This window comes from Podarcis liolepis (genome assembly GCF_965112155.1).
Source record: "Podarcis liolepis genome assembly, chromosome: 2".
Taxonomy (NCBI): Eukaryota; Metazoa; Chordata; class Lepidosauria; order Squamata; family Lacertidae; genus Podarcis; species Podarcis liolepis.
Genome location: NC_139555.1, coordinates 90,285,296 through 90,308,772, shown reverse-complemented (window position 1 = coordinate 90,308,772; position 23,477 = coordinate 90,285,296). Strand labels below are relative to the sequence as shown.

General features: G+C 44.2%; 1 long non-coding RNA gene across 1 annotated transcript in view; it reads right to left on the bottom strand.

The window, feature by feature from the left end:
* The window catches only part of LOC310702126, a 43,506-nt gene extending 24,974 nt beyond the window's left edge, over positions 1 to 18,532 (bottom strand). The window contains exon 1 of the long non-coding RNA XR_014523272.1: positions 18,438 to 18,532. This is a non-coding gene — a long non-coding RNA (uncharacterized lncRNA). The remainder of the gene's footprint in view (positions 1 to 18,437) is intronic.
* Between the last annotated feature and the right edge of the window lie 4,945 nt (positions 18,533 to 23,477).

The window sequence follows — 23,477 nt, the reverse complement described above, 5'->3', positions numbered from 1 at the left end:
CAATTTTATATATGTTTTCATTGCTGATGTTTTTCCTGTGAAATCACTTTGAGAGGTTTCAAGCGAAGCAGGTTCGTGAAGGAATGAAATAAAGTGATAAATATTGGCTCACTTGCTCAGGCAATGCAGAGTCATGTCCCTTTCTCTTCCTGCCTGTAGCGAAAGAAACCCTTCATGTGTACCCTGTAAATATACATAGCTTGCCCTTTCCATAGACAAATGTACATAGCTTGACCTTTCCACAAGAGCAAACACTGCAAATGGTATCTACACCACCTCTATAATGAAACAAAGCAAAAAAAAAAAAACAAACCCAAAGGAACTTGAACTTCTTGGAATCACCCGCAATCTCTCAAGCTGCTTGTAAACATACTTACATAGGCTGTAATCATTTGCTCTTGGAACATGTCTTGCTGAAAGCAGGAAGAGCAAGATGAAGGAAGTAATAACTGCTTTTGCCTAGATGTCTTAGAGAGCTGTGCAACCTTTGTGGTGTAAGTTTTTAGTTTGGTTAGTAATGCACCTTGTCAGCACCAACTTCTGCACCTTCATTACCAACCCAGCAGCTATTGGCAGAATTGTATGGTGCTGGGAGAAACCCAGTAAATATATATGTACCAAGTGAGTGACACGAATGAAGAGATTGTGCCAAAAAACAAATGAGCGGACATCCTTCATCAGAACAGTTCCAGGGTCATTCAAAATATTTGGATAATCAGATGAGCAGGTAGTATCCGTACGAGTGAGTTACAGTGTCCCAGGCGACACAGGAGACCTACAGTAAAACACAGGGTTTAGATAATGGAGGTCTTCTGCCATAGTGCATTTCCTCACTTCATTAAGACAGTAAATCCATGAGGAGCCATGAAGGCGAAAAGGCAGCAGCAGCCGAGTGCCAGCCAGCTTAATCGCACAGGCAGAGCCGGCTGCCGAACTACCTGAGCTGCTAAGCAGACAGATGCTGCTGTTACTGGAAAATATCTTAGTTTATGGTTTGGCATTAGAGTTTCTGCTAGAGCATCTGTGATATAATTGACTCAGGTTGTTACATTAAAAAACTTTCTATAGCTGGAAAATAAACACATAAAAACAAATCTAGAATAGAGATTTGGGTAGAAAGTGCAACTACTAAACACTTTGGCATTGCACACATGATGTGAATTAGGAGACGATTGTATGCACTTTCAAGGTGGGATGGCTGCTGCCCAAAAATGTCTTCCATGTTGGCTCACTTGCACATGAAGGTCTGATCTGGAATTGTGCCAATGACAACATCCTTCTTATGCCCGCACTTGGATAATCCCTTATAATCAAGCTTCAACATTGCTAAAGCCAACATTTGCCAGATCTGACAACCTTGGATTGTATCCACCACAAGTCATACTCAGAGAAGACCCACTGGCATTAACACACGTAGGTAGCTTAGGTCCAATAATTTCAATGGATCTACTCTGCTTTGTGGGACGTCTTCAGAAGAAGAAATGGCTAAGGAGTAAAGCATACACAAATCCACAGTGGAATCCCTAAGACAGTTGGGTGGCGCCTTGTGCGCCTACTTCTGGCAACTCCTGCAGCCCAGCTGGTGCCAAATGTATTGCTCTGGTTTCCTTTGGATGACAGCAGTGAGGCCAAGGGGGTCTTGTTGTCTGGGCAGTGCAGGACCTCCAAACACACTGCCCAGCCCAGTGCCCTGGAGAGATCACTTTGGCGCTGCTAATGCAGCAAAAACACTGGGAGGCAGCAGTTACTGGTCTCTGCTGCCACAGCAGGCCCTGTGATTCCCCAGCAGTTTGACTTCACCCCCAGAGGCACACCCCATTGTCTCTCAAGACAGACAGGTGCCAACAGAACTGAGCTGAATGCAAAGCTAGAGTTCTGAGTTCTAGCTATGAATGCAAAACTGAATCCCAGTAATTTCATTGGGCCTTAGGCAGTGTGGTACTCACTAAAACAGTTACTTTCCACAGCTCTGGAATCTCTGTAACATGTCCTGTGAGGTTTGATGGTCAGAAATCCCCCCCCCCAAGTACCAGTGGAGCTGGCTGGATGGTCATGATGTCATCAGCACAACTGCACATGATCAATAAAGTCACTGAGACAGACAACAAAGGATCAAACCACACAGAAAGCAGAAAACACCTATTACACCACATTGGTAGTGTCTGAAATGGGCCTAAGTCCCAGTGGAATCAGTAGGATTTAGTTCCATAGTAGAGTTGCATCTCAAAACCCAGAAAGCACAAAGGATCCCTGTTGTTGGCTCTAGCAAAGTTGAAACTGGAATGTATGAAAATGTATGCAATGATCGCACCTAGTGGCCATTTTTTTTAATTAACTTACTTCATTTCACAACATTTATATACGGCTTGATTGCAATAAAACCTCTAAGCAGTTTGCAAGAAAACGATCAAGAGCGCCATAGGATCATATATAGACATATGAGGGGGACCTTTTCCCCCTTCTCTTCCCATACCTTCCAACATTTCTCTGATGAAAATAGGGATGTCCCATTCCATAATGAGAATTTTACTATTTATACCCGACACATCTTACCGGGTTGCCCCAGCCACTCTGGGCAGCTTCCAACACATATAAAAACATAATACAACATGAAACATTAGAAAAACTTCCCCATAAATTATTGCCTAAAGATGGCTTGGGGGTCAGATAACTCCAAACCCTCAACATTTCTCCAATGAAAATAGGGACATCCTAAGGAAAAGTGGGACATCCCAGGATCAAATCAGAGACGGCTTCTCTAAATCAGGGACGTCCCTGGAAAATAGGGACACTTGGAGGGTCTGTCTTCTTCTTCCATATTACATGTGCTTATTAAGGTACACAGAAGCGAGAGGAAGAAAGAAGTGTCAAGTTGTTTCACTCAGTATGTGTCTGAACGATTGACCAGGAAGCTTTAAAGCAAATGTAAGCCGATGTTCAGCTCTTAAAAAGCATGTTGGACAGGAATGCCAACAAATTTCTGTGTGCCGAACTGTCTTTCTCTATCTGCAGAGATACAGTTACGAGATATGAGGCAGAGATTGCTACTATCGGAAATGTACCTGGATGATCTTTATTTCCTTTTAATAAAATGAAAAGCTTATGCTGCTTGCCCCCTAGTATGAGAAAGAGACTTTTGTTGTTTTTTTGACCCCAGAGTATACAGAGACTAAATATACGGGGCCATGTTTTTTACTGGAGCAAATCTTCTTGGCTAAGATTATGCAGAGCTCTTCATCAGACAAAATGAAGTTGTTGCTAATATGTGGTATAGAATCTGGTTTCAAATGAGTTTATTAAATAACTTCATATATACAGGTATAGGATTGGGCACTATAAATTCTGTTGAACAGAAATAGATATGTTTAAGATTACTGATTTCATTTTACTTATGTAACTTGCTTTTAATATTTCTTTTTTATTGGTATTTTAAATGAATATTTCCGGCTCCCTTGTAAACCCTCTTAGAGGAATTCGGTTCCAGTAAGCGTTGTATAAAATTTATTAAATATATCAAAAATATATCAAAAACAGAATATTTGCTTTTGTTAACAAAATTGTTCTCGCCATAACTGAGAACATTGTTTCCACTATGCCTGTTAAATCGGCGTGCTTATACAAAACATCTAGGAACATGCCTCAATCTGTTCTAATTCACACTTTCACCTGGCATTCCATTCTGCTGGAATTAGTTTACTTTGCAAAAGTCTTTGTTCTGTTTTGCTGTCCAATGATGTGGGAACATACATATTTTAAACATATCTTTTCCCTAGCACACAACACACATACAGGTCTCAGTCATCAACAATACAGTCATACCTCATGTTGTGTCCGCTTCAGGTTGCATTTTTTCGGGTTGCAGACTGCCGAAACCCGGAAGTACGGGAACAGGTTACTTCCGGGTTCCGGCAGTCACGCATGCGCAGAAATCACACTTTGCGCATGCAAAAACACCAAATTGCAACCCATGCGTGCGCAGACGCTGGTTGTGAACACTGCGGGTTGCGATCATGCATGGATCACTTTCACAACCTGAGCGTCCACTGTACTTGCATATCATTTACCTTCCCTGTGTGTTCCCTTCCAAAGTTAATGAATTTCCATAGGAGAGATAGTTAATCTCCCCATTTAACTCTTTGTTGAATCCCTTCTCTACCACGCTTCCTGCAAACGCTAGTTACTTTTTTTTTGGGGGGGGGGGCGAATCTATCACATCCAATGCATGCACACAATTTGGCTGCACTCATAATCCCTACTGCTGCATCTGCAGCTCAGGTTCTCACAGCAGCTGTAGAGGAAGGTGGAAGGCAGGACAATCGGCCTTTATTGGGCCTAATGCCATCACTCAATGGGATGAAGGCCAGCGTGAGGTCCAGTGAATCTCAAACTAGCTCAGCCCCAGCCTTGGAATGCCCCATTTTGGGGGCCTTCCACTGGTGGGGACACTACCAGAGGGCCTCCCACCTGCTTGCACATTCCACAGGTGAGCAGGGAGGTTGATTGGGTCTAAGCTGTGACTTAACATTTTATCCACTACATTGCACTGACTACATCCAGGCTTGTGATCTTGGGGGGGGGGGGAGAGGGAGAGAGATTTGAGATATTCTGAATATGAGACTCTCATATTGCCTAGTATTACTTCCCATTGTAACAAACCATGTTCTCTCTTTTGGAATTGATTGTCTCATTTCTCTTGCTATGCATGGCCTTTGCAAGATACAGATGGTTCACCTGAACAGGTCAAACAGGAAAAGAAAATTAGGTGTAAAGCACTGAATTCAAATGAAAAGGATTCACAGAAGTGTACCGGCTGGATTCTAATTCATCATACCGATCATACATAAAGACTAGCATAAGGCTAGGAAGAAAAACTTTTCCCCTGAGAGTTCTAGGAAGGAAGAGTTCTCTGAATGTTGTGTACATTCAACATGAAAAGTGTTCAAATCAACATTTGCTTTGGAGCAACACTGCAGATAAACATATTTGGACAATGTATAAACAGAGAAAATATATGAAAGGGAACTGTATAACTGTGCTTTTTGAATAAGAATGAGAGACCAATGGAATGATTCATTTGTTGGTAAGCTCTTAATTTGCCAGTGGTGCTTTGAGCTCTCAATGAGCATTTTGCATGAAGTAAACTGGAGGACAATGGTGGCATGACTTTATGACACACCGCAGGTTATTCCAAAGGCCTGACTTTCAATCTCCATTGATACAAAATTGGCTGTGTCAATCCAGTATTGGGCCCAAATGTACCCCAATGAAGTCATGAAAATAAACTATCTAGTGGGAGTGATTATGGAGAACATAATCTGCAAGTAATATCGTATTTTTCGCTCCATAGGACGCACTGGACCATAGGAGGGGGAGAACGGGGGGGGGGGATTCTTGTTATCCCCCTCTAAAACAAGGTGCGTTCTGTGCGTTCAAGGTGTGTTCACCTGAAGCCTCCAGAGCCCAGCGGGAGTTCCCGCTGTGCTCCAGAGGCTTTGGGTTCCTTTTGACCTGCTCTTTGGGGCTGGCGGGGGGGAAGCACTGCATTCCTCCACCGCCAGCCCCAAAGACCCGGTCGGGGAGCAGCAGGAAGGTGGTGCTCTGCCTTCCCACTGCCCCCGAGCTTGTGGGGCTGGCGGTGGGGGGAAGCGTTGCAGCCTTCCCCCCGCCTTCGTAGCCTCCGCAGGGCAGCGGGGTGAAGGCACTCCGCTGCCCTGCGGAGGCTTTGTGCAGCCGTCCGCAAGCTAGAACAGCAAGACGGAGCGCTCCGCAGCGCTCCATCTCGCTGTTCTGGCTGCAGGGACAGCCTTCGTAGCCTCCACAGGGTAGTGGGGTGGAGGCTTTGCGCAGCCGTCTGCAAACTAGAACAGCGAGACGGAGCACTGCGCAGCACTTTGGCTCCCTGTTCTGGCTTTGGGCTTAGCCGTGCAGCCTGCATTCACTCTATAGGACGCACACACATTTCCCCTTAATTTTTGGAGGGGGAAAAAGTGCATCCTATAGAGTGAATGCAGGCTGCACGGCTAAGCCCAAAGCCAGAACAGGGAGACGGAGCGAAAAATACGGTAAATCATGTCTTTATAGAGACTTTCCCCCCGAGTGGAACAATATTGTTGCAAATACAGTGGTGCCTCGCAAGATGAAAAGAATCCGTTCTGTGATTCTCTTCGTCTAGCAGTTTTTCGTCTTGCGAAGCAAGCCCATTGACAGATTAGCGGATTAGTGCTATTAGTGGCTTTTAGCGGCTTATCTGCTGATCGGATCAGCTGATAAGCGGCTTAGCGGCTTAGAAAAAGGGGGGGAGGGGAAAAAACCGCAGGAACTCGCAAGACATTGTCGTCTTGCGAAGCAAGCCCATAGGAGATTCGTTTTGCGAAGCACCTTCAAAACGGAAAACTCTTTCGTCTAGCGAGTTTTCCGTCTTGCGAGGCATTCATCTTGCGGGGCACCACTGTAATAGAGCCAACAATTTCCCACAATGCAAAGTCCAAAAAAACTGCACAACACTGGGGGGGGGGGGAGGTATCATTAACCGAGTTATAACCAATGCACATGTATAATGGTACAATAAGCATGAGTTGTGGATTACAAATCTCACAGATCTTGCAACAATAGCACATGCCACTTGAGCAGTCTAAAACCAATTAACATTTCCAAACAGACAAAATGGTTACAAGAAGCACATATGTTTCTGCAATTGTCTGGCATTACATCAACTTCAGACATTAAACCTTCCGTTTTCATGACATTTCAGATAAACTATGTTTCTAGACTCAGACCAGGTTGGATCAACTTTAGATCTAGGGTTATTAGAAAGCAGTGTCCTTAGGGAAATTCATACTGTCCCGGGTTATACAACTTCCCAGCAATACAAATATTTCAGCAGGCAATGCCCACCATATCTGAGGGGTGGCAGGGCAGGAAATACGACTGGCCATAATTTGGTCCCAATTAGCTCTTTCTTACTAAGAAATGAGCTCAGGCTTGGAATTCTGGTCTGAGAAAGACGCCCCCTTGTGCACTGAAGAAAGGAGAATCACTGTGCTTCCTTTTGTTGGCACATAATTTACCAGTGTCAAATCTTCTTTAAAACCAAAAATGCTGTTAACACTTCCGGGCTTATGGGAATAAATCCATGGAGGATTGTTTATTCATGTTCAATGTGCCAACCAGTGTTGGCTAATCCCCAGGCCAGTGGCACATTGTTGAAGAAGTTATGAGTTATTTTTCATCCAGAACCCAATAAATGTATTAGCTTCTCAACCACTGATTGACCTAGATTTCAAGCTGCAGGAGTCCCTGCTTCCTTCACGTATATACGGCTATATGGCAACTTTAGAACTGTGGCACAGACAGTTTTATGCCATACTTTATGGATTTGGGTGGCACATACTGTCTTCCTTTAAATGGCACTAATCACCCATCAATTGTAACTAGGATTGATGCCAGTCTTGGGCCAGGTCAGGCACTGGACAAGGTGACCACAGCATCCTGACCCGACACTGCACAAAACACTGTCTTTCCCACTGGGCACAGATGGCTATTTTAGATTTTTAATAACTATTAAATCAAAGATCTGTTGACCGTAGCATTACATCTATTACATTTAAATGATGGGCTGCTACCACGGATGGAAGGTGAGCTTGGGTTCTAGTCTAAAGCAGTACTGCTGTATGATCACCACTACTGGAGGGTGGTGAGTGGTACTGAAGTCACTGTCATGGCAGCAGTAGTAGGAATATATATATATATATATTTGCTTTCGTAGATTTTCACGGGTACAGGAATGCAGGTTTTGGTGTCTTCGGGTGTCTTCCCGTGTAAGAGTTGGGGTGTCTAGGCGACGTTTTGACGAGGTCTCACTCGTCATCTTCAGGCTGGTGCTTTCGGCTTCTTGTTACTGGAACAGAGCAGGATCTCAGTGTTTGAGTTCCTATAAATACTGTTGAGGGGGTGTGGTGTATAGCCTCCAACGTTCTGGGCAGAGAGGAAGTTCCCAGGTTAGTGTGCCTTTTCTTCTTTTGTTCCTTAATTACTTGAGGGATATCTTGAGTGATTTCTTGAGTGATATTCTGAGTACCACTTAGGTGGGTCATTAGGTGTGGATTAGTTGCTAAAGCTTTCGTGTCTTGACCTCTTGAGCTTGTGAAGAGTTTTTCTGAGAAGATGGCTGTACTGCACTTAGTTGTGCTCTGGCTTGGCTTCGTGTATAGGGGCGAGCTGTGGTTTTGTGCCCTGTGCCAGCCAGATCTGTGTAGGGATTGCAGGGGGGTGCAGCATCCGGAGGTGCCACTATGGTTTGGCTACTGGATGGTGTCTGTAATTTATCTGTGGAGAGGGTCTGGGTTTGGGTCTGGTGTGGTTGATTGGTGATGGCGTTCTGTGTGCCTCTGGTTCTGGTGTCGGTTTTTGTGGGGAGGGCTAATTTCCAGATGTCTGGCAGGCGGGACGTGTCGTCACGCTTGTTCATGTTGTGAGGGTGTTTCTCTATCTCGATGGCTTCCATGATTATTCTCTTGTGGTGATGTTCCATGTTAAAGAGCAATTTGGAATCTGCAAAATTAATTTCGTGTCCTGTTTCTTTCATGTGTTGGAAAAGAGAGGAAGTTTTTTCTTCTTTTTTGACGGCATTCTTGTGCTCTGCGATACGTGCATTTATTCGTCTGTTTGTTTGTCCAATGTACGTGGCTGGGCAGACTTTGCAGGGTATTTCATAGACCCCTTGGTTTTCCAACTGGATTTTATCTTTGGGGTTTCTGAGGATATTGGCTATTTTTTGGTTGGTGCAAAAGGCTGTTTTGATATTGTGTTTATGGAGGATTTTGCTAATTTTATCTGTAGTGCCCTTGATATAAGGAAGGAGGGCCATGCCATTGTTTTCTTCTGTGTCTTGGTTTTTGGGGGGTGTTTCTTTTTGGATTAGCTTCGTATCCCTGTTTTGCCAATATCCTCAGAAACCCCAAAGATAAAATCCAGTTGGAAAACCAAGGGGTCTATGAAATACCCTGCAAAGTCTGCCCAGCCACGTACATTGGACAAACAAACAGACGAATAAATGCACGTATCGCAGAACACAAGAATGCCGTCAAAAAAGAAGAAAAAACCTCCTCTCTTTTCCAACACATGAAAGAAACAGGACACGAAATTAATTTTGCAGATTCCAAATTGCTCTTTAACATCTAACATCACCACAAGAGAATAATCATGGAAGCCATCGAGATAGAGAAACACCCTCACAACATGAACAAGCGTGACGACACGTCCCGCCTGCCAGACATCTGGAAATTAGCCCTCCCCACAAAAACCGACACCAGAACCAGAGGCACACAGAACGCCATCACCAATCAACCACACCAGACCCAAACCCAGACCCTCTCCACAGATAAATCACAGACACCATCCAGTAACCAAACCATAGTGGCACCTCCGGATGCTGCACCCCCCTGCAATCCCTACACAGATCTGGCTGGCACAGGGCACAAAACCACAGCTCGCCCCTATACACGAAGCCAAGCCAGAGCACAACTAAGTGCAGTACAGCCATCTTCTCAGAAAAACTCTTCACAAGCTCAAGAGGTCAAGACACGAAAGCTTTAGCAACTAATCCACACCTAATGACCCACCTAAGTGGTACTCAGAATATCACTCAAGTAATCACTCAAGATATCCCTCAAGTAATTAAGGAACAAAAGAAGAAAAGGCACACTAACCTGGGAACCTCCTCTCTGCCCAGAACGTTGGAGGCTATACACCACACCCCCTCAACAGTATTTATAGGAACTCAAACACTGAGATCCTGCTCTGTTCCAGTAACAAGAAGCCGAAAGCACCAGCCTGAAGATGACGAGTGAGACCTCGTCGAAACGTCGCCTAGACACCCCAACTCTTACACGGGAAGACACCCGAAGACACCAAAACCTGCATATATATATATATATATATATATATATATATATATATATATATATAGTGTGACTGAATTGCAAAGGTGTATGGAGGGTAGGGGCCCATTGGTGAAGTGCAGCTATCTTCATAGGATACAAAGTATTGCAGGAAAAAAGTAGGAACCCCACACTGAAGGCTTCATGGGGCTGAAAAGCATATACCCTCTGGAAATGACCATCCAAGTAGGAATGGAGCCACCACAAAGTGGTGCTACCACTCCTTAACTCAGACAGCTCCTCCAGAAGGATACCATGGTCAATGCTATCAAAAGCTGCTGAAAGGTCAAGAAGAATGGACAAAGAAACATCCCCCTAGCTGTCTCCCGACAGAGGTTACCATGCAAAGGAATTTCTGTGCCAAAATTGGGCATAAACCCCAATTGAAATGGATACAGAAAATCATTTTCCAGTTTTGAAGGAAGCTCTCGACACCACATTTCGCAAAGCTCTTTCCATGAACAAAGAAAAGTGGTTCTAGGAAGCTCCTTGAGCTGCTATTAAACCTGGGCACCCACTGAAGTGAGTGTGATGGGTGCTTGCTAACATTTGCTGACACAATTCTGGTCACAATGTACTCAAAATGTGTTATGTAAACTGATCGTTATGTTGAAAAAGAGTGTTTTGATGGGTCACAATGAAGGTTGGAGTGATTTGACCATGGTTAAGGAGTCTGCAACAAATTTTTAAATGGTTGTAGGAAAACAAGGAGATTATCTTCTCTAATGGATTGCTAACTTCCCAACATAATTCAAAAACTTCAAATCAACCAATCTGAAGCTGAGGCTGAGAGGAGAAGTTTAAAATTCTACTGTCATTCAGGACCAAGATGGAAAGAAGCAGCACTCAATTTTACTGGGGGTGAGCAGGCCACTGGTAATGGTTTGGCAGGCTAGTTCAAATCCAGTTTGCCCCCCTGCTATGAACAAAAAAAACATAAGAACAGTAGTGGATCGCATGATGGGGCGCCACTGCTCACATGACCTCTGTTTGGTCACACCACTGGTGAGAGGGGTGAGGTGGCAGCAAAGTTGGTGCAATGCAAATGCCTCAGCAGAGCTAATAGGGTGCCCCTGCCAGTGTGTTTTCACCATGCCAACCTCCTTGCCACTTCTCTGCTTTCCCTGTACCTCCTGATAAGCAGGAACAACATGACCGACCAGAGGTCAGGGGAGAAGGGGAGCTACAGGAGGAAACTGGTTTGGGGCATAAATACAAGCAGGGGCTGGAGTAGACCAGTAGAAAAGGAAAGAGATTGGTTCATCATCATCATCATCATAATTTATTATTTATACCCCTCCCATCTGGCTGGGTTTCCCCAGCCACTCTGGGCAGCTCCCAACAGAATAATAAAAACACAGTAAAACATCAAACATTAAAAACTTTCCTAAACAGGTATGCCTTCAGATGTCTTCTAAAAGTCAGACAGTTGTTTATTTCCCTTACATCTGATGGGAGGGCGTTCCACAGGGTGGGCGCCACTACCGAGAAGGCCCTCTGCCTGGTTCCCTGTAACCACACATGCAGTGCTTAAAATGGACTGTACCACTTCAGGTTGCCCATTGGGAGGTACAGTGGTACCTCGGGTTAAGTACTTAATTTGTTCCGGAGGTCCGTTCTTAACCTGAAACTGTTCTTAACCTGAAGCACCACTTTAGCTAATAGGGCCTCCTATTGCCGCCACGCCGCCAGAGCACGATTTCTGTTCTCATCCTGAAGCAAAGTTCTTAACCCAAGGACCTATTTCTGGGTTAGCAGAGTCTATAACTTGAAGCATATGTAACCTGAAGAATATGTAACCCAAGGTACCACTGTAACTAAATTTTAAAAAGTTCGGTTCCCTGCGAAAAACAATATCTAAAAAGTAGCAAAGCAGATGTGGATTTTTTGGGAGGGGGGTTCTTGCAGGGGGGGATCATTCAAAAAGTGCCACCCCCCCACACACTCCCTAAAGTAGTACAATCCATTATTCACAGTCTATTCCGTTGGAAACCCAAGTCCACTAGACCAGGTCAAGGGGTATGAAAGAATAGAGATGCCAAATTTTACTTTTGACAGGAAATAATGAAGGGGCATGTCAGGGCTAGGGGAAAGAGTTGTGATGTAAAAGCAGCAGAGGCCATTATTCTCATGGCTACTGCAAACGTTGGTGTTCCTTGTGGTGGTCAAACTGTAGATATCTAGGAAACAAACAATTTTGATAACAGGCAGCATTTCATTTTTAAAGATATTGAAGTGTCAAATTATATGCTTTCTGGTTACGGATGATTCTCCTAACAAGAGCAGCCAATCTACATCTTCAGGACCTAATTAATATTCATGGAAAGCAAATAAAAGGAAAAGGAGACAATTGGATTTGTGCTGCTGCTGCTATACCAAACGGCAAAACAAGCAGCATATTAAAATGGCAGCCGTATACTGGCAAGCGTTGTCGATGCCCTACATGTTAGAGGCATCGAGACACACAGAGTATTGTAGTCGACAGATCTGAAGGTGACACATTTTCACAGATGGCGTTTCCACATACCTGCACCAGCAAAGGAAATCGGAGAGATCAAAGAGACTGCTGTGCATACAAGATGGACGGATGGGGGGGAGAGAGATAAAAATAAATAAATCTGCTGATAACAAAAGCTATTGCTACAGAAATGGGGTAAGTGAAACTGATGAATAACTGCTATCTGGCAAGCACTGATAGCAGCTGCACACAGGAGTGAGGATGTCTGAAGAGAGTTTCTGAAAAGTCGTTCTGGAGCTACAAAAAAATACAAAGAAAAGTCATAATAGACTTCCAGCAGTATAGATAAAATGTTTTCAGGAGGGGTAGCTAAAAAGTGTGTTTCTGCAAGGGAAATGTGATTTTTTTATTGACAGTATTTCTATATTGATTAAATTATTTGGGGGAAAATGGAATATCGCTGCCCCGCTTCCAAAAAAAGGTGGTGCCCAATGCAGGAAACAAAAGAAAACAGAAAGCAGAGGTGGTCACATTCACCCTCCGAGGGCAGGATCTCAAAGTGGGTGTGAAAAGACCTGGAGTTTGCAAGGCTTCCTTCCCAGTTCTTCTACACATTTTTTTTTTTAGTTATTTATTTGAAGGCATTTAAAATAGTGTTTCCCTGATTGATTGTAAATCACCGATAAACTACTTAATACTTTTACAGTGGTGCCTCGCAAGACGAAATTAATTCATTCCGCGAGTTTTTTCGTCTAGCGAATTTTTCGCCTTGCGAAGCACGGTGTCGGAAAAGTTTTGGAAAAGCTTCAAAAATCACCAAAAACCTCAAAAAAGGCTACCACACCGCGTTCTATGAGTTGCTCCTCGAAGTCAAGTCGCAACTGTATTAACGGTGTTAAGAAAAAGGAAACAAACTTGCAAAAAACGCAAGACGTTTTCGTCTTGCGAAGCAAGCCCATAGGGAAATTCGTCTTGCGAAGCAGCTCAAAAACCGCAAAACCCTTTCGTCTAGCGAGTTTTCCGTCTTGCGAGGCATTTGTCTTGCGGGGCACCACTGTAATATCTCTAAGCAATGTACTACTCTTATTTTATGTGGGCTCTCCTTCCTTGGAGCCTTTTAAGCAGGGGTTGGATGGTGATCTGTCATGGCTGCTTTAGCTGAGATTCCTGTATTGCAGGGGTTGGACTAGATGACCCTCGAGGCACTTCCAACTCTACAATTCTGTGATTCTACAATTTTATGATTCTATGATGTAAGGCAGCTTCCTATAACAGGCTTAATGAGCTTTGGTTTTATTAAAACATTTACTTCCTGGCACTGACTTTAAAACTGCCTAGGGGACTAGCTAGGGAAGGGAAGGGAAGGGACAAAAAAAAATCACTGAAGTTGCAAGATCCAAGGCCAGTAATTTATATAAAGACCTCCTCCCCTGCAAGAGAAAGCCAAGTGACTCCAAGCGATGTAATGACACCAGTACTGAACCAAAATAATGGTTTGCTTAAGTTATACAGTGCTCTCATTCTGTTTTCAGGGCATTCCGTTTCTTTTTCTTCCAGTGCTGTTTGGGGAGTGCTGTTTTGGGAAGAGGGAGAAGTAATGTTTGCTCTTCTCCAAGCAGTTTGTCCAAAGCATTGTTTCAGAATAGCACTGCTTACAAAGTGCTTGAGAGGGTTACAAAAGTGCCGAGAAGGAGCTGGGATTGAAGTGTTTGCCATCCACACTGCTTACCTGGATTCACAGGGAAAAAGTTAGTTTGAGCTCTACGTCCATTTTGCGATAATACTTGGTTTATTTCTTTTATGATATTAGTCATCCTTGAACAACATAACAGAAGGGAAATAGCAAGCCTGGGGGAAAGCAGTTCATTAAAGGGCTGGCTAGGGCAGAGGGCAGGAGGAGTTGCCTCCCTCCAAGATTACTTCCTAGCCACAATAACAGACGTTCTGAGCCGGTTAGAATGTGGTCTGAAGCCTAAAGTAGAATACTTTTCTAGGCCAAGGCAACGTCTCTAACCTTTCTTTCTGGCAAAGGGTAGAAGAAGCCATGGTGAGGTGTGGAAACTGGGACTAAAATACTGTCCCCTCGGTTCCATAAACTCAGCCCCAGTGCCCCTACTCTACCCTATTTAAGATTATTCAGAATACAGTGGTACCTGGGGATGTGAACGGGATCCGTTTCGGAGCCCCGTTCACATCCTGAATGGAACGTAACATGCAATGGCGCGTCTGCATGTGTGCAGGTCGCGTTTTGCTGCTTCCGCGCATGCGCGTGATGTCATTTTAGCGTCTGCATATGCGCGAACGGCGAAACCTGGAAGTAACACGCTCCGTTACTTCCAGGTTGCCGCAGAGCACAACATGAAAGCGCTCAACCTGAAGCACATGCAACTCAAGGTATGACTGTAGCAGTTTGCATGACCCACTAAGGAAGGTAACGAAACAATAACATTAAAAACAGAACCAACTGATTGCACATTTATACAAAATGCAGTTATTTGGCTTAATTAATTCAACAAAATTTATGAACCGGATGCAGTGATACTAGCTTTTCAAAGTCACATAGTCATTTACACCTCTAGCACCCGCTGCTGCTCCCTTGTTTCTCAGCACCCCCTGCCACCCACTTGCCTCTTTGTGCCCCCTATGCAATCTCCCCCCATGGGGTGGGGTGGCACACTGAACAATATCCACCGCACTAGAGATTCCTGGAAAGCCTGATGTCTCGCAGTAATTCTCAGTAGTACACAGTTTTCCCTTCCTAGTTTGTTCCTGAGCAAGGTAGGCTTAGAGCAGGGATGTCCAACAGGTCAAACTACTGGTAGCTCCCCGGGAGGTTTTGGTAGATTACGGTCGATCACTGGATCCCTTTCCTTAGCACTGGTAAAATTGAATCTGGCCCCGCCCCCTCGCCCCGCCATCCATTGTTGCAGGATCGTCCGACCGGAAGACGGAGTTTACTCAGTGAGGCTGTTTGTTCCCCCAGCAATTTGTTGTTGAGTGGCTATTTCTTTTTCTCCTCCAGAACCCTTAAAAATGGGGCTTTCTTCCTCCCTAAAAAAACTAAACAACTTTTTCTTGTACCCCCCCCAAACCAGGGCTTTTTTTGTTGTTGTTTAGTCATTTAGTCGTGTCCGACTCTTCGTGACCCCATGGACCAGAGCACGCCAGGCACTCCTGTCTTCCACTGCCTCCCACAGTTTGGTCAAACTCATGCTGGTAGCTTCGAGAATACTGTCCAACCATCTCGTCCTCTGTCGTCCCCTTCTCCTTGTGCCCTCCATCTTTCCCAACATCAGGGTCTTTTCCAGGGAATCTTCTCTTCTCATGAGGTGGCCTCAGCTTCACGATCTGTCCTTCCAGGGAGCACTCAGGGCTGATTTCCTTCAGAATGGATAGATTTGATCTTCTTGCAGTCCATGGGACTCTCAAGAGTCTCCTCCAGCACCATAATTCAAAAGCATCAATTCTTCAGTGATCAGCCTTCTTTATGATCTAGCTCTCACTTCCATACATCACTACTGGGAAAACCATAGCTTTTACTATACGGACCTTTGTTGGCAAGGTGATGTCTCTGCTTTTTAAGATGCTGTCTAGGTTTGTCATTGCTTTTCTCCCAAGAAGCAGGGTTTTTCTCCTCCCTAAAAAAATACTTGGACCTGAACATCCCAAAAATGGGGGTAGATCACTGCCAATTTTTAATTCAGTAAGTAGATCACAGTCTCTTGGGAGTTGGCCACCCCTGGCTTAGAGCACTCAGAGAGAGACCCCAGGGAAGCTAAATGAATAGGTTTCCCACAACCAACTTTTCCACATTTGTGGCCGACGTTCCTCCAATGCTCTCATCTTTTATCAACACTGGCAACGTAAGAATACAGAACTCATATGACACAAGTGGTATGTTTCATGGGAATATGATAGGCTGGATCAGGCTGCACAGGGTGGTAACTCAGGAGGATTAACTCCTGCCTAGTCCCTGGGAGCTGCCATATATCGAATCAGGCTGTTGGCCCATCTAACTCAAGTGTTGTCTACTGACAGTAGCTGTCCAAGTTTTCAGGCAGGAAGAGCCTTTCCCAGACCTAACAGCAGACCATCAGAGTGATGCAGAAGGCAGATGTGAAATGCTTTATAGGGCATGACAAACTATGGAAAAGGAGGACATGAGCTGCAGGACATCCATAGCCATGCCCTTTTGAAGGTGCTCCACTGGCTCCATCTGGCGTATGTGCCAGAGAGGCTGAACAGGCATGCAGCTAACCACTGAAAACAGAATTGTGAGCTTATGCTTCTAAAGAGATGGGAGTTTTGTTAGTAGGAAACATTCTGTCTTCTTGCTATGAATCTGATAGGCACAAATTGACATGCCCCAAGGTTATGGTGGCTGATCACACTCTGGTGTTTGGTAAAATAGGGAAATTTCACTGAAACTAATTTCTAAGTGTTGGAGACTGTGATTCCGGCATAATGTGCCTGCATTTCAATGCATATGTTATCTCCCATAGATTTAAGTGAGTGAGAGAGAACACTTTTCGTTCCTGACACCTGTCACATTCTGGGAGTACTATAATTATCTCTCCGTTACATCAGGCATTGCAAACATTATATGCAATTTCGTAGGCATAGCTATTGCTGCACTCTGTGCAATATAAGTGCATTCGCACTGTCAAAAGCATAATAAAAATACCTTCCATTGTATGGTTCTCTGGAGTTCAAGAAGAATTAGTATGGAAATTATATACACCTGAAATACCACACATAGTTTTCTTCATGTATATGGTTAAAGTAACTGATGTATCCATGAGTAACAAAGCAGTTTTCTTTACTTGTACAAGTAATAATGTTCTCCGATACGACCCCTTCATTTCCATCTTTAAGGTGGGAGTGATGCTTTTGCTGCATAAATTTATTCCGCCTAAATCTGCCGATATGCCTCCTACAACAAAGCATCTCTCCGTAATTGTGTATCTGGCATGGTAAATCCTATTCTGCATGAAAACTAATGATTGAGATTGCAAAAGATCCACATGAGCCTGAACATTCAATTCTGGCTCCATAGATGGTACATTAATGGGATCGCATTTTCCATGTACTGCCTGCAGTTATCTCATGGTAACCTACATCTAAAATTTGAACCACCTTTCTGCTTCCTCCACAGTAGTTCCCCCTTCCCAACACACAAATGCAATTATGTGGGAGAAAACATCAGCATGACGACCTTGTCCACATGCAAATGAGGTGGAACAATCTGAAATATGAGGTTTCTGAAGTGCACAGTCCTGCTTTGTGCAACATCAATATGCTAACAATCCACCATTCCTACCTTAAAAATAAATAAATTCTGGAGTTTTTCATGCGACTTTGCCACAGCTTTCATTTTGCTGAAAGTTTTGTTTCTTACAGGTTACCACTGCATACCAGTGCATCTTCGCTGCCATTAAAACCACTGTGTGTAACAGAATTGAGCAGTTATATTAAGATGCCTTTTTGTGTTGTGATTTAATCTGTGTGCACTGGTGTGCACTGGTAAGGCATAAGAAAAAGGAATGTTCTGAAAACTGCAGCAAATGATGCATGCCCGTCCATTCTGAAATAAATTTTAGAAATTCTCCAAGTTAAACTGGAAGGCAGTAGCACAGAACACAGAGCAAAATGACCTCATAAAACAAGACTAGAAAGAAACAGGGGAACTCCCAGTTATGCCTAGTTGATACAGTGTGCATGGAAATCTACGTAATCTGAGAAAAGCAATTCTAGGTAGTGCTTTCCTAGATATTAACCCACATTTCTGCAGGGCCATTTCCCTCTACATTTAAGTGTTTAAACTTTAGAATAAAACCCATCGCCATGCCTCCCTGCAACATGGGTGTACGATTTGCTTACCTTTAAAATGGAGCTGGCCAAGAGGTTGTGTTATTATTTTTCACAATCAGAAGCTGGAGCTGCCTGGAATGACTCAGTCTCAACACCCATTCTTCTTCGTTCACACATTACTAGCATTGCTTAACGGGGAAAATAAAACACAAAATGGGTTTTATACTTACCGTTACTTCCTAGTCACAAGAATGGCTTTGGATTCTACACTACATGACTGGAGCTACCTCCATGGTACCCTCTTGAAAGGAAGAGGGAGAAGAGAGAGGAAGAGGCAGTGGGAAACCACAAAGTGTTTATTAGTCTCAATCCTGCCCTCTACTGACTGGAGGCTCAGAGAGGCAGCAGAAGGCTGGGGGGGAAAGGTTGTTAAGAGCCAGAATTGCCATGGAGGCTGCCAGTTTTGTACAGTAAATGCATTGCTTTTTTTCGGGGGGGGGCGCAGGGGTATGCATACCCCTAAACATTTTGTGAATCTAAGTTTGGCCTCATTGAGGGGCATTATTTCAATATGAGTAGGAAAATGAGAGTACCCCTAAACATTTTTTTTAAAAAAAAGCACTGAGTAACTGTATTACTGTATAGCTGTATGCATTTGATCCCCTTTTTAAAAATTACGTCTTTAGTTTGTTGGGATTTATTTCCTCCTTGTGTTACTGACTGCCAGTTGGCCATGCCTGTTTTGTACTATTTATTTTTCATGTATTTTAAATATTTATAGGCTGCCTTTTCGGATGAAGTCCTTTCATTTGCTTTCATCAAGCAAACAAGAGTGTGACAGCCAGCGGTTTAAAAATAAGAAGAGGAAGAATTGATACATTTCAGAATGGTGAATCTGGTAGAATGAAAAAGTAGTGAGACTCAAGTTTATTATCAACTTTGTATTAATCTAAACGCCTTGGTACTCCATCCCCTGGGCCATAAAATGCTCTAAAATGCACTGACAGTGTGAACTTAGTACAAACTCCCAAAATTTTTAGATCTGGGCTCTTATTGACACTTTGGGAGGGAGCCTCAAGCTTCAATTGTAAACCAATTGTGGCCTCATGATAAGCACATAATTTTGCCTACGATCAGGATGGAAGATTCTGCACCCTGGAGATAAGTAGCAGCAAGATGAAGACAAATATTGACAAAGGAGATAAATCAAGCTGTTGTGATAATGAAATATAATCGTATGTTATTTTTAAAAAGCCACAGTCAAAATGGACATATTTCTCCTGCTGGGAAATATTGAGCCTTCAGGAAAAAGAAAATTACCTTCTTCTTTTTTTTGGTCAATTCTCTGTATTCATACCTGAGAGTGAAATAACCAGTATCCACATGAGCAGACAGGGGCTGTTCTTCAAACTATTTGTTTTCTTGCATCTTCTTCACATTAGATTGACTAATGACAAGCAGGGCAGCTGTTCAGAAAGGTTTGTTTCACATTTGGCGAGTCTTTTATAACACACACATCCTGTGCTCACCTGTACCACTGTGGACCCAGGCAGACTTGAAACCATGTTAACAGTTTGGCAGCTTTCCTTCATGTCAATTCACCTACCCAGCTGGAGGCCTTAGCACTAACAAGCCACTGATACATGCTACAGCCTTAACTTCCTAGGCTTCTAGGCTTCTTTGTTTTCTGAAACAATAGCGACAATTATGATAGGTGGCGTGGAGGATGCGGAAGAAAAGCCTGACTATTCAGCTGCAAGGATTCTGTGGAAAAAATCGGGAGGTCACATAACTCCATACCCTCCGACATTTCTCTGATGAAAATAGGTAAAGGTAAAGGGGACCCCTGACCATTAGGTCCAGACGTGACCGACTCTGGGGTTGCAGCGCTCATCTCGCTCTATAGGCTGAGGGAGCCGGCGTTTGTCTGCAGACAGCTTCCGGGTCATGTGGCCAGCATGACTAAGCCGCTTCTGGCGAACCAGAGCAGCGCACGGAAACGCCATTTACCTTCCCGCTGGAGCGGTACCTCTATGAAAATAGGGACGTCCTAAAGAAAAGTGGGACATTCCGGGATGAGATCAGAAACCAGGATGGCTTCTGTAAATCTGGGACTGTCCCTGGAAAATAGGGACACTTGGAAGGTCTGTAACTAGAGAGCCACAAGTTCCCTTTTCCCAAGAGGCAATAATTCACTTGTATGGGAGAAGGTAAATGAATGCTTTGGGGAATAATATTGAGTGGAGGATAGAGCCACCATCACCTTAAATGACAGTAAAGCAAGTTTGCGCCAAGCTTTGTTTGATCAAAGCTGTATCATGGATTTTGTTTCTTGGTTACACTGCTAGTACAGGCATAGGCAAACTTGGCCCTCCAGGTGTTTTGGAACTACAATTCCCATAATTCCTGACCACTGGTCCTGTTAGCTAGGGATGATGGGAGTTGTAGTCCCAAAACATCTGGAGGGCCGAGTTTGCCTGTGCCTGGTCTAGTACAAGTAATTGGGAGATTGGACTATTGATAGATAAGTGTGATTGCTTATCACACTCCTTTCGCCTATGCCAATCAAGGTAGGCTCTTCTCCTGACCTACACACATTCATTGCAACATGTGTAAAAAATCCTGCATGTGTATTTGCAGAAACTTCCTAACACATGTCCTAGAGAGTGTGCATAAGTTTTGGTGTCCTGATCCCAGAGTCCAGCAGTGATCATGACATTGGGGAGCCATGGACATGAAGTCTGCAGCTGACTGGCAGGCAAGATCCTCCTTAACCAAATCCCACAGGGCCCTGGCCTATAAAATCATAGCCAGGCCTCTCACAGGCACCTTCTCTGAAGGAACTGCCTGCCTCCCAACCTCCCTCAATGATTCAACTGCAGAGGGAGAACAGCAGGCTCTATTCACCAGGCCATTTTTCCCCTGCAAAAGGTGTTTGTGCGTTGGGCAAAGCGGTAAAGCATTTCTAATAACCTTTGGAAGGGTTGAAGCAGTGACATACCTGTAACTGGAGAAGCCACCCTGGGAATGATGCTACATGCTCATGGGAAATGTGTGCCATATTTTGAGTTATTTTGACAATATCACAAATGATCACCCTACTGATTATTCACTCTGACTGTCTCTGAGTGTAGCAACAACAAAAGAGTTAGACAGTTTTCTTGCGCAAGGTTAAATGTTAGAAACAACACAGCATTTTAATTAGAGGCATCTGTTCTTCAGTAGACTGCCTTCCCCATTTATCTGTGATAAATAATCCACTTTCTCTTTAGTCTTGAACTCTGTTCCTTTCAAGGGAACCATTCAGCTAAATATAACATCTAATGAGAAAGTATTTTAACATTTAAAAACCTTAATTGGTTGTTTACAGTATGTCAATTTAGCAACATTTAAAACAAAACAAAACACAACCACCAATATTTTGAACAGAGATATCTGTTTACTTCAATTTTGTGTGAGTCAGTATGTTTCATCCAAGGCTATTGATTATGAAACTGGGCTTATTCTCCATATAAGATGTGCTTCTCCTATGGTTCTTTAGCACAGCTCACTCTGAGAAGTTTGGTTGGCTAGGTCTTGGACAAGGGGGAGAGAGATAGAGAGAAAAAGAGAGAGAGAGAGGATCTCAAAGGAGCTCTCAAACAAATAGAAATAAGTGGAAGGTTTGTGTGAAAATGAAACAACCATTTTTACTTGTTACCTACTGTATCCTACACCAGAGGCATTATAGGACCACAGTTCTGGTTAAGGGTGTGTTGATGAAATTACATTCTGCTATAATAATGGTGAGAAAGTAGTACAGTTAGAAGATATTTCAGCAGACTGCTTTGAAACTTGGCTGTACTGTATAGGAAATGATGATGATTGTCCATGCCAAAACTAGGACAGAAAGAATAATATCTGCCTCATTTTAAATGAGTTAAATGTTTGACAAAGACTCTCCTCCCTGCAAGAGAGGGGAGTGGTTGTGGGCGGGAGCCCGGACTCCGCCCTGGCAGGGGCCTTAGCCCCTGCCCCTCCTTACCTTCTCCTCCCCCTCAGTCCTCGTCGTCCTGCAGCGAGTCATCAGCTAGGAGTCATCTCAGTTATCACAGGGAAGAGCCATCGGGGCCCTCGATCCACAAAGACTCTCCTCCCTGCAAGAGAGGGGAGTGGTTGTGGGCGGGAGCCCAGACTCCGCCCTGGCAGGGGCCTTAGCCCCTGCCCCTCCTTACCTTCTTCTCCCCCCCAGTCCTCGGCGTCCTGCAGCGAGTCACCCACCCTCCACTCCCATTTAGCTCAGGGTCTAGGTTTTTGGCCTTGCTATGGACCTTAGGTTGGTTGCCCCGGTTGTCTGGGGGGCCTGGTAGGAATTTTTCCATTTGGCATTTGGCTTTTTGGTTTTTTCGCCTACCTCGTAGCAATCGTCACAACTTCTGTGGTATTGGTGGGTAGGTTAGGCATTGGATTCATGTGTTGTGCTGTGTCAAGGGCTAGGTGTGGCCATCGCCTATGCTATCTACCGTGGGTTATTCCGTTAAAAGAATCTGGCGGTCGTGTATTCCGTCCGATGCCTGCTTGGCGGGAGGCCATGGCACGACCCTCGGTGACATCAGGGGGTGAGCCTATAGTTGGATGAGCATCAACAGGCTCCACCTACTGTTGAATAAACCCACCACCTATAGTCATCCAATGCCTAAGCCAATACCTTTTCACTGCTGTAATCAATAAAGTTGTGGCCTTTTCTTGCCCATTAACCTTATACCACGTGTCCTTGTGTATTTATTTCACTTAGCGGGGTCGGGGCCCTCGATCCACAAGTAACTTTGTGAAGGTGACATGTGAGGGAAATTTTTCATCCCATAGACTTTGTTGGAGTGGCTTTTCCAGAAAGCAGTGCATGGTTAAACTAGGGAACTTGCCCCCACATGAGGCACTGATGGTCACCAACTTGGATGGCTCTAAAAGAAGATTAGACAAATTCATGGAGGACAAGGCTATTAGTGGCTACTAGTCATGATGTCTATTTTTTTCCTCCACTGTCCAGCTTGGAGGCTTCGCACAGGCCACCATGAGAACAGGATGCTGGACTAGATGGAGCACTGGGCTGATCCAGCGGACTTGATTTACGTCCTTATGTTCTCAAATGTGAGGGCAGGTGGAAAGAGAATTCGGTTGCAAAGATGGCCCACGGGAAAAAGGTTGGATCAGCCTTCTCCCAGTGCTTCAGCTGTGAACAAATTTCCACCCACAGAGCTACACACACACAACATGCAAGGATACTGATATCC